The following is a 12,624-nucleotide window of genomic DNA, read 5'->3' on the forward strand; positions in this document are numbered from 1 at the left end:
CTACCGGGGATAAGATGTTCGTGGTATTTCCAGCGTCAGGTCAACCTTTAAAATTATGGTTTAGTGGAAATTATCATGTCGAACACCAAATTATTATAGATGAACTCCAGACAAAAGGAATCTCACAGAATGTGTTATGTGAATATGATTAAAAGGTGTTCTGACAGGGACGAAAAACAAGAGGAGACTCTGTGATTGATTACAACAGAAAGCCAAAAATCAAGTCTAGATGATTCTGAATCGGACATACTTCAAATTAAGTTGGACAATGAGGAAGTTGTAAAAACTGGGATAAATTATCCTGTTAACTTTTAGAGGAAAGTCGAAACGATCTGAAAATATTATTATGATCACATGGGGCGCTATGTGGAAATAACATGGAAAAATTAATCGTATTCTGCTTGATGGAGAAAGTGAGGACTGCGGATTCTGGAGATCAGAGTCTAAAAGTGTGGTGCTGGAAAAGCACAGCCAATCAGGTAGCATCCAGCGAGCAGGAGAATCGTTGTTTTTCGAGCATGTCCTCTTCATCAGGGTTGCTTTAATGAGAATGGGAAGAGAGTCTACAAGTGTATTAATCGCACAAGAGAAACTAGGTTTTCAATTCGCCCCCTTAAAAATCAAACAGTCATCTATGTGTGTAAACACTGGAGAATGATTAGCTTTATCGCGCTTATTGTCACATGTACTCATGTGAGTACAGCTGAAAGTTTGCAAGTCTCAACACATCATGCAACTTGAGGCATGAAGTTTAACCACCCTAACCCCGCCCTCCACACAGAACAGCATCGTTTACAACGCATAAAAGGGAAAAAAATACTGAAAACTATCATACGGTTGTCCTTCCCATAATTGTGCAAAAATAAACAAACACAGTTCAATTACACAGCTCATAAGCGCCTGGTCATGTTGATTTCAGACTGCTCACAAGGACTCGACGTCCCTTAGTCCGTTGTCGTTCAGTCTGTTCCTGCTGGGATGGTGAAATCCTACACGAATTCTTACTGTGAAGAATGACATGGAAGCTCGGGAACCCGGGGAAATAAATGCATGTGATTTTTTTTGAAATTAGGCTACATTATGGAAGAGGAATCGTGGAGGTCTTAAAATAATTAAACAGAAAGAAATATCAGATTTTGTGCAAGTGCATCCCAGGTTATTGTGGGAAGCCATGGAGACATTTTGTGCCGCGGAGCTGAGATATTTATAGCACTCCTGGGAGTTTTGGGTAAAGGCCACTGGATGCAAAACATTAACTATCATTTCTCTGTACAGATTATGCCAGACCTGCTGAACTTTACCAGCAACGTCTGTTTACATTTCTCGGTTCTGCTTGACACTGTTTGAAGTTCTTTCGCTTTTTTTTTATTTGTATCATTGACAGTCACGGTTGAGGTGTCAGAGGATTGGAAGACAACTAGTGTTGTGACATTATTTTCAAAAATGCATCAAGGAAGATCCAGAGAACGACAGAAGAGTGAGTCTGATGTCAGGGGTGTGTAAGTGGAGGAAATTCTGAGAGATAGGATTTATATGCATTCAGAAAGGCAATTATGAATAGTCAGCTTAACTTGGTGCATGAGAGAAACGTCTCTCATAAACTTGACTGAACTTTTTTCAAGAGGTGACAAAGCAGGTAGATGAAAGTAAAGTAGCATATGTAGTCGACGTGAGCATTAGTGAGGACAATTGCAATCTGCCCAACTGCCATCACCATCAGGCCCAACATGATAATCAAATAGGGGGGAGTTCTTTTCGACATAGCTTTCAAGAAGCACAGGAATACCTTGCTCTGTGTCGTTTCTGATAGGTCATCAAGTGGAGTTGGAGCCATGTGGAAATGTCGCTGGATTATGATTGCATACAAGGTTAATGCTCTAGCAGCTGGTGAAAGCTTAAAGCAATTGACAAAAGATTGGGATGCAAAATGTGCTGTCAGGAGGAGTGACTTTGAAGCGAATGTAAATACAGATCTGCTTAACCAATACACATTCAGGAAGTAAATATTTCGTGCTTTACAGGTCTCGCCTAGAAGTTTCGCCAGACACTCAGAAACCCAGCACCAGCATCGGTCCTGGAAAAGGAACGGGAAACATTGTCGACCTGCATAAGTCGATTTCCTAATATCTCAGAGCTTGTTGCAACACTTACAGAGCTTTCTAACTGGATGCAAAGAAACGTCGTGAAAGTAGTAAAGCTTTCATACCATTGAGCCCCTCCGCCATTCTAGGTATCAGTCGAATATCTCTTCAGTGCAATTTTTCACATGCACACGTCATGATGTGATTATAAATATAAAATATATAATATTAAAAGCAGTGGTCCCTTTGGTCTACCAGTTTTGTTCCAACTTTCAAATTTCTACTCCATTTTTGTGATCTCTCCCCATAACTTCAGAGTCTAGAAATCCTTATTCATACAGAGTGCCTTCGCTACCTCAGCGTTACGTGATCCAGAATTTTCCAGGTTCACCAGTCTTTGAGTATTAACATTTAATCTCATATAATGTTGGGAACAAACTATTGAAATTGAAGCTATTCTTAAAACCTGCTATTAAGGCAATAATAATAGGGGTTGTCAATGTTAAACCACAATGCAACGCAGTCAACATGGTTTTAGATGGATAAATTCAGTTTGAATTATTTTTGGAGTGTATGTGTAAATTTGTCAAGCAAAGTGGTTAAAGGGCATCCTATAGATGTATTTTCACTGGACTTCTGGAAGGCATTTCATAAGTGCCTCACAAAAGGTGACTATGCAATACAAGCGTCCAGGGTTTAGTGTAATAAAAATGCTTGGAGAGAGGATTGGCAAACGAATAAAAGCCTTAATGTGAAGGTGCTAGTGTTGGATTAGCTTGGACAAGGCAAAAAATGTCACACAACACCAGGTTATAGTCCGACGGGATATTTTGAAAACACTAGCTTTTGGAACGCTGCACTTTTCTTAGGTGTTAGTGAGGGAATAAGAACAGACTCAGAATTTATAAGGAAAAGATCAAAGGGTCCTGCAACTTTTGCGCATGTATTGAGTCCACCTAACATGGCACTTAAATGCTATATCAGTTAAAATGGTGTTGTAGGTCTTGATGCATTAATATGCAATTCTCAGAATTTATGTCAAATCACTGTCTGGAGATAATGTAAGTTATTATCGATGTGAAGGATGTGATCCCTTAAATCAGAAAATGTGCTTTAGGCGTGAGGTCTTGTTTGGAATCTGTGTCTTCAACTGGAGTCAGACTGTCTTTATTTACAATGTAAGAGTTTATAAACTATCACATTATCTGTCTGACTACATATTGCATGGTTTTGAACGAAATATAATATATCCGTAAATACAAATCTGCAAATGCATATTCACACAAAATATTAAACTGTATCTATTTATGTTCTTGTATGATGGTGTGAGCGTGAGTGTGTGTGAGAGGGAGAGTTAGAGTGTGTGCGTCTGCATGAAGACACTGATGGATACAGCAGATCCCTCTCCCACACGCTCTCACTCTATTGTTTCAGAGCTTCCCATCTCTGCGCCTCTGCTTCACTTGTTGGACATGTTGCAGACCCAGATGCTGTAACTACATACCCCATGCTCCGTCCAGAATTGAGATATAAAACCCCCAGGTCCCCTTGATTGTCTGAGGTGGGCCATAGCACATCCACCAGCAAAACATCCCCAGATCTCCCTAAATTTTCAATAACAAGAGTCAGCCTGAAGCCCCTAAGATTCAAGTTAGATGCCTCGTCCTGTACAATAATTCTCGGCGGATTGCTGGTGTTACTGACCGCACAATCAGCTGAGAGGGACAAACAAATGTGTTCAGTGGACAGGGTAAATAACAAGTTTCAAAGATGTGAGTCAAATACCATGACCAGGGAAAGTAACGGAGCGACGGGGTATTCACATAAAGGTAGAAACAGGCAATTCATTAAGTGAGAACATGTTGTGGAAATATGGCGGAAATAAAAGACAGAGGTGTTCCGTTTTTGAAGTTTCAAATCAAAGAATGAAGACATTGACAAACGACATTGCCTGATCAATTGAGATTAGATTACCTACAGTGTGGAATAGAATATTCTGCCCAACAAGTCAAGCTGCCCCACCGAAGAGCTACCCACTTCCTTCTGATTACTGAAGCTAACACTATAGTCAATTTAACATGGCCAACTCACCTGGCCTGCACAGCTTTGTGACTGTGGGAGGATAGAACACAGAACATAGAACATAGAAACATAGAAAAATACAGCGCAGTACAGGCCCATCGGCCCTCGGTGTTGCGCCGACCGAAGCCTACCTAACCTAGACTAGCCCAATAACCTCCATACGCTTATCCAATGCCTGCTTAAATGACCATAAAGAGGGAGAGCCCACCACTGCTACTGGCAGGGCATTCCATGAACTCACAACACGCTGAGTAAAGAATCTACCCCAACATCTGTCCTACACCTACCACTCCTTAATTTAAAGCTGTGTCCCCTAGTAACAGCTGACTCCGTGAGCGGAAAAAGGTTCTCACTGTCAACCCTATGTAAATCCCTTATCATCTTGTACACCTCTATCAAATCTCCCGTGAACCTTCTTTTCTCCAATGAGAACAGCCCCAAGTGCCTTAGCCTTTCCTCATACGATCTTCCTACCATGCCAGTCAACATCCTGGTAAACTTCCTCTGCACTTGTTCCAATGCCTCCGCGTCCTTCCTATAGTATGGCGACCAAAACTGCACACAATACTCCAGATGAGGCGGCACCGGAGGATATCGGAGCTAACCCACGCAGATACGGGAAGAATGTGCAAACTCGATGCAGGCAGTCAACCGAGCCTGGAATCGGTGCTGTGAAGGAGCAGCGCTCACACTGCGCCACCATGCATTTAATTCTAAAGCTGCCCCGGTAGTATAAACTAGGACAAGGTAAAAGACAAGCAGAAAGAGCTATACAGAAGTTACTAAAGTATTGCTCAGTAAAACAAGCCCATCTGCCAGAAATTAGGTGTATTGCAAATCTTTGCCATCATATTGCTGCTACACGTGGACTACATATCGGCCTAATAGATCAAGATTTGCAGATCATACTGTGAGTGACAGTAATTGGGGTTCCCACAAATGTATGTCCGTATCTGCATGTACCAGTTCAAGGCAAGGTGTTCTATGTGTGCATGCATGATTGAATCTGAGGCGGTGTTAGATGTGAAATTCAGTGTCGAACAGAAAACACTATTGGAGAAAATATTTTTTTTTAATGATCAACTGGCAGGGGCTTGGGTAATTGGAAAGAGAGATATTGACGGACAGATATGATGTCGCGTTTGTGAATTTTAAAATAATGGCTTTACTAATCCCGATACCAATACAGAAAACCGATCACAGGAATTATGGCAGAATCAGATTTCGGCGTAATTTCAAATACGAGCCATGAAGTGTCGACTCAGATTTGCTTCTGCAGGTTTGATGCAGAGATTGTCAGCAGCAGATTATTGACATCAGTAATACTGTATTTCATAGATCAAGTTTCCAGTACCAAATGGGATGAGTCAGTGAATTATATTATGGAGTTGTATGAATGACAATTAGGAATGGTCAGGTATGGTGGCAGGAACCAGTTCATGGCCAAAACGATCACTACAGCTGCACTTTGTCTGTTTCAGACTCAGATATTGGCACAAAATGCGATAGAGTGAGAGGAAGGAAATGGAGTTTGTAACCAGAACAAGAGAGTCACTCCATCTTCCCAATATTCCAATAACAAGGACTGTGATACAGTGAGTGGTGCTTCATAGCGGAAACTGAATAGGTCAAAATAGAGATGCACAAGAGACAGGAAAGAGGGAGATAATGCCTGAAGAAGTGGACTGATGTAGTTAGTAGTGGTGCGTGGAAGGAATATCTGGATTAAGACTCTCAATAGGTGCAATACCATCAGCAAGGACAGTAGAGTAAATTGAAGAGAACAGCATTATGTCCATAAACTGTGTATGTAATGAAAAACTGAAAAGTGAGACTTACCAGGGACACCAACGATGGCCAGGATTGGATAATAAATATATTGAACAATGTAAAGAACATATGTAATCCGCCCTGCTAATGGCAGATATTTATAATATGTAGAAAGAGCCCAAATATTCCAGGATAAATCCCTTTCCATTGTTGGAACATTCCAGTATAATGTTATCATATTCTGATCCATTTTTCGAACATTCCAGTAAATGCAGTCAGATTCTGATGTGTCCTCGCCCTCTCTCTGGATGATTGCTGCTAATGCTTTCGTGGCTCCCACTCACCCTTTGGGATAACACAGTGAATGGAGCACATTTTTCATTAAAAGGTGTAACTCCTCCACTGGGATAACTAGAATCCATGGAGAATGCTATTGATCGCAGTCACTATACAAACAGGTTCAGTTAACCTCTTCCTTACTTCGCTTTTCATGTCACAATAAAAGGCAACATTTACTCGGGGAATATGAATGAAATGGATGAGGGTTTTTGAAGGATAGATCATTAATCTTTCAAACTTTTAAATCCTTTCTTGTATGTGTGAGCAGTGCCATGCCACTGTAGAGGTGCATAAATTCCACCCAATTTGCAAAAGATTAACTGAAAAGGTGACCGATGGGAAACTAAAAGTGATCATAAGTCAGGGTAACAATATTTGTGACCCATTGACTTTATGTAATGCTACACCGATTGTTAAGTGCCCTGCTTCCAAACTGCGTTGTAACATTTAGAGATTTTTTAGAGCATTTGGGTGTGCTTGCGCAAAACAGGGTGCAGCAATCTGCATTGTGTTTCTGTTACAGAGTTAAAGGAAGAGGCCATTCAACCTCTCGTACATGTTACAAGAGGTGTTGACCTTGTTTTGCAGCAACTATTAGTTTTAAAGGAAACATGGAGAAGGATAGCCCTGACATAAATATTAAAGTACTAAATAGGGTAGGGCCAATTATGATCGTTTTAGGCAAGCCCTTTGAAAAAATCTGCTTAGTAGAGACTATTCACAGAAAAGTAGGATGCCTTCAGAAGTGAGATTACAGAGTCTAGCAATGAGTAGGGTGAGTTTGCCAGGTGTAAAATCTGCTGGACGGCTGGATGTTGTGGATCTGGTCAAGAAAAAGAAGGAAGCATATGGTAAATTTGGACAGCAGGGATCGAATCAAGGCATCGAGGAGAACAACGACAGCAGGTTCATACTCAAAAGGGAAATCGGGGGTGGGGGAAATGGGAACAAGACAAAGATTCAGTAAATAGAGTCAGGGAGAATCCAAAGGCATTCTACAAATGCAGCAAGGGAAAGAGATTAACTGGAGAGAGAAAAGGTCCCATTAAAGAATAACAAGGCCACCTATGCTTGGAAGCACAGATATTGGCGGAAATAATATCTGAAAACTTAATATCAGTATTTGTTGTGGAGACGCTCATGGAATCTAGTGAACTTGTGCTAATAATTAATGATAACTTCAGAAGTGTCTATACGAGAGAAGAGGAAGAATAGAAGTCTTAACATGCATAAAGGCGGATATACAAACGGGACCTGATCAGTTGTAACCCAGAACTCTTTGGAAAGCTACACAAGTGATTGTTTGAGCCTAGTAATGAATTATCTGCACCGTGGATAGCCATAGATGACGTCTCAGAAGATTGAAGATATGCAAATGTGAGTATTATTTTGGAAAATTGGTATGGAAATGTTAAGGAATGACACAACAATGAACCAGGCATCAATGGTGGGCAACTTCTTGGATAATATTCTGAGTGAGAGGAATTACTAGTATTTGGAAATGCAAGGACTGATTAGTGGTAGTCAACATGGCTTTGTACTTTGAAAATCGTGTCTCACTTATTGGCTGGATGTTTTTTTAAAAAATGAGGAAGAAGATTGATGAAGGCACAGCAGTGCATGTTGGCTACTTAGGCCTCAGTAGGGTTTTCGACAATTTTCAACCCGATAGCCTGTTAGCAAAGTTATATCATATGGAATCCAGTGAGAAATGGATGTAATTAGCTAGAAGGTAAGAAACGAAGTTAGTGGTGGAGCGTTGTTGTTTGAAATGCAGGCCTGTGGCCTGCATTCCGCTTCATGGATGCGATGGATTGCGTCATTTACGAAAATGACATTGATTTGAATATGGTCGGAATGGTTAGGGAGTTTGCAGACAGCATCCAAAATTGGTTTGTATTGGATGGCGAAACGACAAATTCGGAGTACAACGGGAACTTAATCAGATTGGCTGAGGGGCGAAGAGTAGCAGATGGAGTTTCATTTAGACAAGCATAAGATTTAACATTTTGTGAAGGCAAATCAGGCCAGCACATATTTTTACAGTAGTGGGAAGGGTTGTCAAAAACAATGCGATAAATAAAATTCACAGAATCTCTGCAATGTGGAAAAAAAGGCCATATTGTCCATCGTGACAATATTGACTCTACAAAGCGCATACCACCAGACACATAGGTAACCTATACTTATAATTCTGCATTCCCATAGCTAACCAGCACATCATTGGATTCTGCAATACAATTTACCATGGCCAATCCACAGACCAGTGGGTTTTTCGACTGTGGGATGGAAAACCAAGCGCCTGAAATGAATACAACCATACGCGGGGCAATGTTAAAACTCATTGTAGGCGCCAGCCCAGGGTGGAATCAAAGCCCATCCTAGGTACAGAGATAAACCCTGAGCCACTGTTGCACCCCAATAACCAGATGAGAGTAACTCTATGTTCCCACTTTCTCCAGATCTGTCACATCTGTTCAGTGGGGTACTTCTGAGATGACCTCTTCTGTTCCCCGAGGATTCATACTTAACCCCCCAGCTGTCTCTGACGTCTCCTGCACTTATGCCCTCACTACTTTCCCTCTTTTCTCAACCATGCCGTCTATTAATATTGTATGAAAAATACTTGCTGATCTCAAAAACAAAACGAAATTCAGGCACTGGAGCTCAGAAACAAAAACTGTTCTGATGAAATTCCACTTCAAATTTCTTCCCACAGATGCTACCAGCCCTGCTGAGTTTAACCAAAAATTTCTGGAATATCTAATTTCCTTTTTATAACATGCACAAAATTGTCCACCCAGTACTGCCTTCTATATAAAACTCCCAACAGACATGCTTCTCCTTGCTGCTTCTAATTTTGAGCCAGAAGCGTTTTTGTAATCTGTGTGCCGTGTGCTGTGGTTACACTAATGCTAGATTTGGTGAGGTGTTTCCTGAGACCGTTCGTGATGTGAAGATAATATCGCTGCCGCTTGTTTATTTTTCTCAAAAGCATGATTCATCATGGGTCTCACCTTACACTACTCCTCCCGGTGGCTGAGACTTCTGTAACCGGAGAAGGGGAGCAATTTGAAATGAGGTAAGCAAGGTGTGTGTCATGGCCTTCACTCCTCATCCAGCTGGAATAGCAATCCTGCATGTTAACATCCCCACCCAGAAGGAGCTCCATGCCCATGTTCACATTATGTGTTTGGGAAAAGCAGCAATTTCCCCCTGCCTGTCACATGCAGAATCAATGTCAGTTGCTGTGCAGGGTAGCTCTGAACAGATATTGTTTGTCCTAGTGCACTATTGACTTTCAATTATGGTAATAGTTCTTGGGATGCTGGTTAATTTCAGGTTCTCAGCTGAGTGTAGAGTTACTCTGGGAATGATGTGGAGTAAGAATTGGTACAAACACAACATTATTCTTAGCGTGAGGGCTCGGAAACCTATTAAAGTGGAGAGTTGTTGAGATCATCTCAGCCTCACGTGAGAATCACTCCTCAAACTCAACTAAACTGACACTTGGCATAAAATAAAAGCAATACATATGAACATAAGAACCAGAAGCAGGAGTAGGCCATTTGGGCATTCGGATTTAGTAAGATCAGGGCTGACCATTTCATAGATTTTGCTCCACTTATCCGCCCTCCCATCATAAGCCTTGATTCCTTTTCTACAGAAAATTTATCTGTCTTTGACGTTAAAACATTCAAGGAGGTAATCTGAACTGCTTTACTTGGCAGGGAATTCCCACAAATTAGCAACTCTTTGGGAGAAGAAGTTTCTCCTCAACTCAGTCATAAATTTACTCTCCTCCATTTTCAGATCATGACCCCAAGGTCTAACTTCACACAACACTGGAAAGAATCTCCATGCTTCGATCTCATATTTTTCCATTTCATAATTTTGTATATTTCTATCAAGTCTGCCACACACCAATTAATCTAATTTCCCCTGATTCCCATCTGCTGACATCATGAAAACGCCATCCAGCGAACTGAAAGGAAAATATGACACTGCTTCTGGTCAGAAACCATCAAAGACAAAGAAAAATGTAAACAAAGAAAACGTGCAAATCTGGCCTGCAGTGAAGCTTATGAATTTGTGATTGAGTGCTATTCTTGACAGCCGACCTGAACAATGTGCAGCTCATTTCCTTATCGAATCATTTCTTTTCAACAGAATTAGTCATTGCCAGGTGCTATGAAATATCTGGTTAAGAGTCTGGCCCGTTCACACACTGACCTTCCACAGGATCTGCTTTCGCATCCTGACTTAGAATTAAAATTATGACAAGAAACTGTAATGTCGATATCTTATTATTTTCAATCTTTTGAATGGCGCTGAATACATGATCAGCTGAGGGTGACAAAATTCTTCAAGTTTCTAGCTCATTGTCATTTCTGATCGATGATACCACATTCCAGTGGAAGCGTCCGACAAGACCTCCTTTTCTGTCAATGGAAGTTCCGCCTAACTTTTCTAGATAGGGCCTTTAGCTGTGGCTATCCCACTTCCGCGTTTATGCCTCATTCCTCTCCTCGTTCCCAAAATAATGATACAGATACACATGTCCTCACATCGCGATTTGCTAGAATCCACATTCAATTAATATTTTACACCAATTCCATATTCGCCAGCAGGATAGCGTTACCAAATATGTCTTTCCCCTCCCTTCCACTGTCAGCATTTCTCTGGGACCGTTTCCTCTGTGACACTCTCCAACACGCCGTACAATTCCCCAGTCCTCCATGGCAATTGCAGAAGATGCAACACTTGCCCATTCAACTCTTCCTTTCTCTCTGTTCAAGATCCCAAACACACCTACCAGTTGAAGCAGCATTTCACTTGTACTCTTTCAATGCACACAATGCGATCTCCTTCACATTTTTGAGACCAGAAACTGCATTGAGAAGGTCTTCCACTCAGTCTGTAGGAATATCAATAACCTTCCCATTGCTTTCCGTTTCAACAATCTACTTTACTGCCGTGCTTAACATTTAAGTGCTGGGCTTGTGTCATGTTCAAATGAAGAGCAGACCAAACTCGAGAAAAATCTTACTTTGATCTTTAGAACGTTACTGTCTTTAAGGAGTTTATATTCAATCCCAGAACTTCACACCCAGAACCCATTATGACTGTTTTCCTTTTCTCATACTCTATCTCTACTGGTCTCCCTATGAACGTACGTGGTTATGCCTCTTTAATCTTGCACTCAGTAGTGGAAACCCCATTCCCCATTTGACACATCAATTTACACTCATTTTACAACTGTCTCTCTTTCACCAAAATGAAAATTTTGATTGCCTTTTGAACGGTACAACCATGCGCTCTGTTACCCGTCACCCATTCTCCACCGCCGTCAAGAGGTTGAAGAGTCCATTTAAGCATCCGTTTCCGTTCTGAAGAATTGTCAAACGGAAAATGAAACGTTACTCTGTTTTTTTGCCTCTGCATACGCTGTTAGATTTGCTGTGTATCTGAAGAAATCACCAGAGGCAAAACATTTCGTTTTAAAAATACAAAGAAATGTGGATGCTAGAACTCTTTAATATAAATAAAAATTTGCTGGAGAAACTGTGAGGTATGGAGAAGCATCACTGGACCGAAAATATGACCTCTGCTTTCACTCCACATATCTGCATCTATTCTCCGACAATTTCTGTTCTTGAAAAAGTTCCAAAGACCTGTGTCAAAGCTTTTGAAATGTCCTCTCCCACATGGTTTAGCATACAAGGGGAAGTGAATGATAACATAAATTAATTGCTTCTAAAATTGTATAGGATTGGCATTAGTGGAACTATGGAACGCTTAATAAACAACACAGAGAGAGAATCAGAGGGAAACACATTCAGTTTAATGACAGAGGTTGACACTACTGGAATGGCAACAACGAATCGTTAATGATGTTTTGAAAAACGTGGCAAATTGGAGGCTACACCACAAAAGACCCTCTGCAAAATGAGAATAATAAAATGGAAATCTTACAACAACAGAAACTAGAGTAGGTCACTGAATACGGGATGACGAGTCAATGGGTCTTCGTGTGAATTGGGGGGCAGGCAGAAAAATTCGAATGCATAACGTGCAGCTTAAACTGGGTATTTATGTGGTGCTGTCGAATACAGCAGTAGCAGGAGCAGGCTTATATTCAACCCCAATATGTAAATCTTTGTCCGACATAATCTCTGATTCTGTTATGACCATCATGCCAATCTATGGTCAACTGATGAGTATGGATGAACCTGGTTCTGGAAAAACACAGCAGGCCAGGCAGCATCCGAGGAGCAGGAGAATCGACATTTCGGCCATAAGCTTATTCCCGAAACGTCGATTCTTCTGCTCCCCGGATGCTGCCTGGCCT

The sequence above is a fragment of the Hemiscyllium ocellatum genome, unplaced genomic scaffold, assembly GCF_020745735.1.
Source record: "Hemiscyllium ocellatum isolate sHemOce1 unplaced genomic scaffold, sHemOce1.pat.X.cur. scaffold_424_pat_ctg1, whole genome shotgun sequence".
NCBI lineage: Eukaryota > Metazoa > Chordata > Chondrichthyes > Orectolobiformes > Hemiscylliidae > Hemiscyllium > Hemiscyllium ocellatum.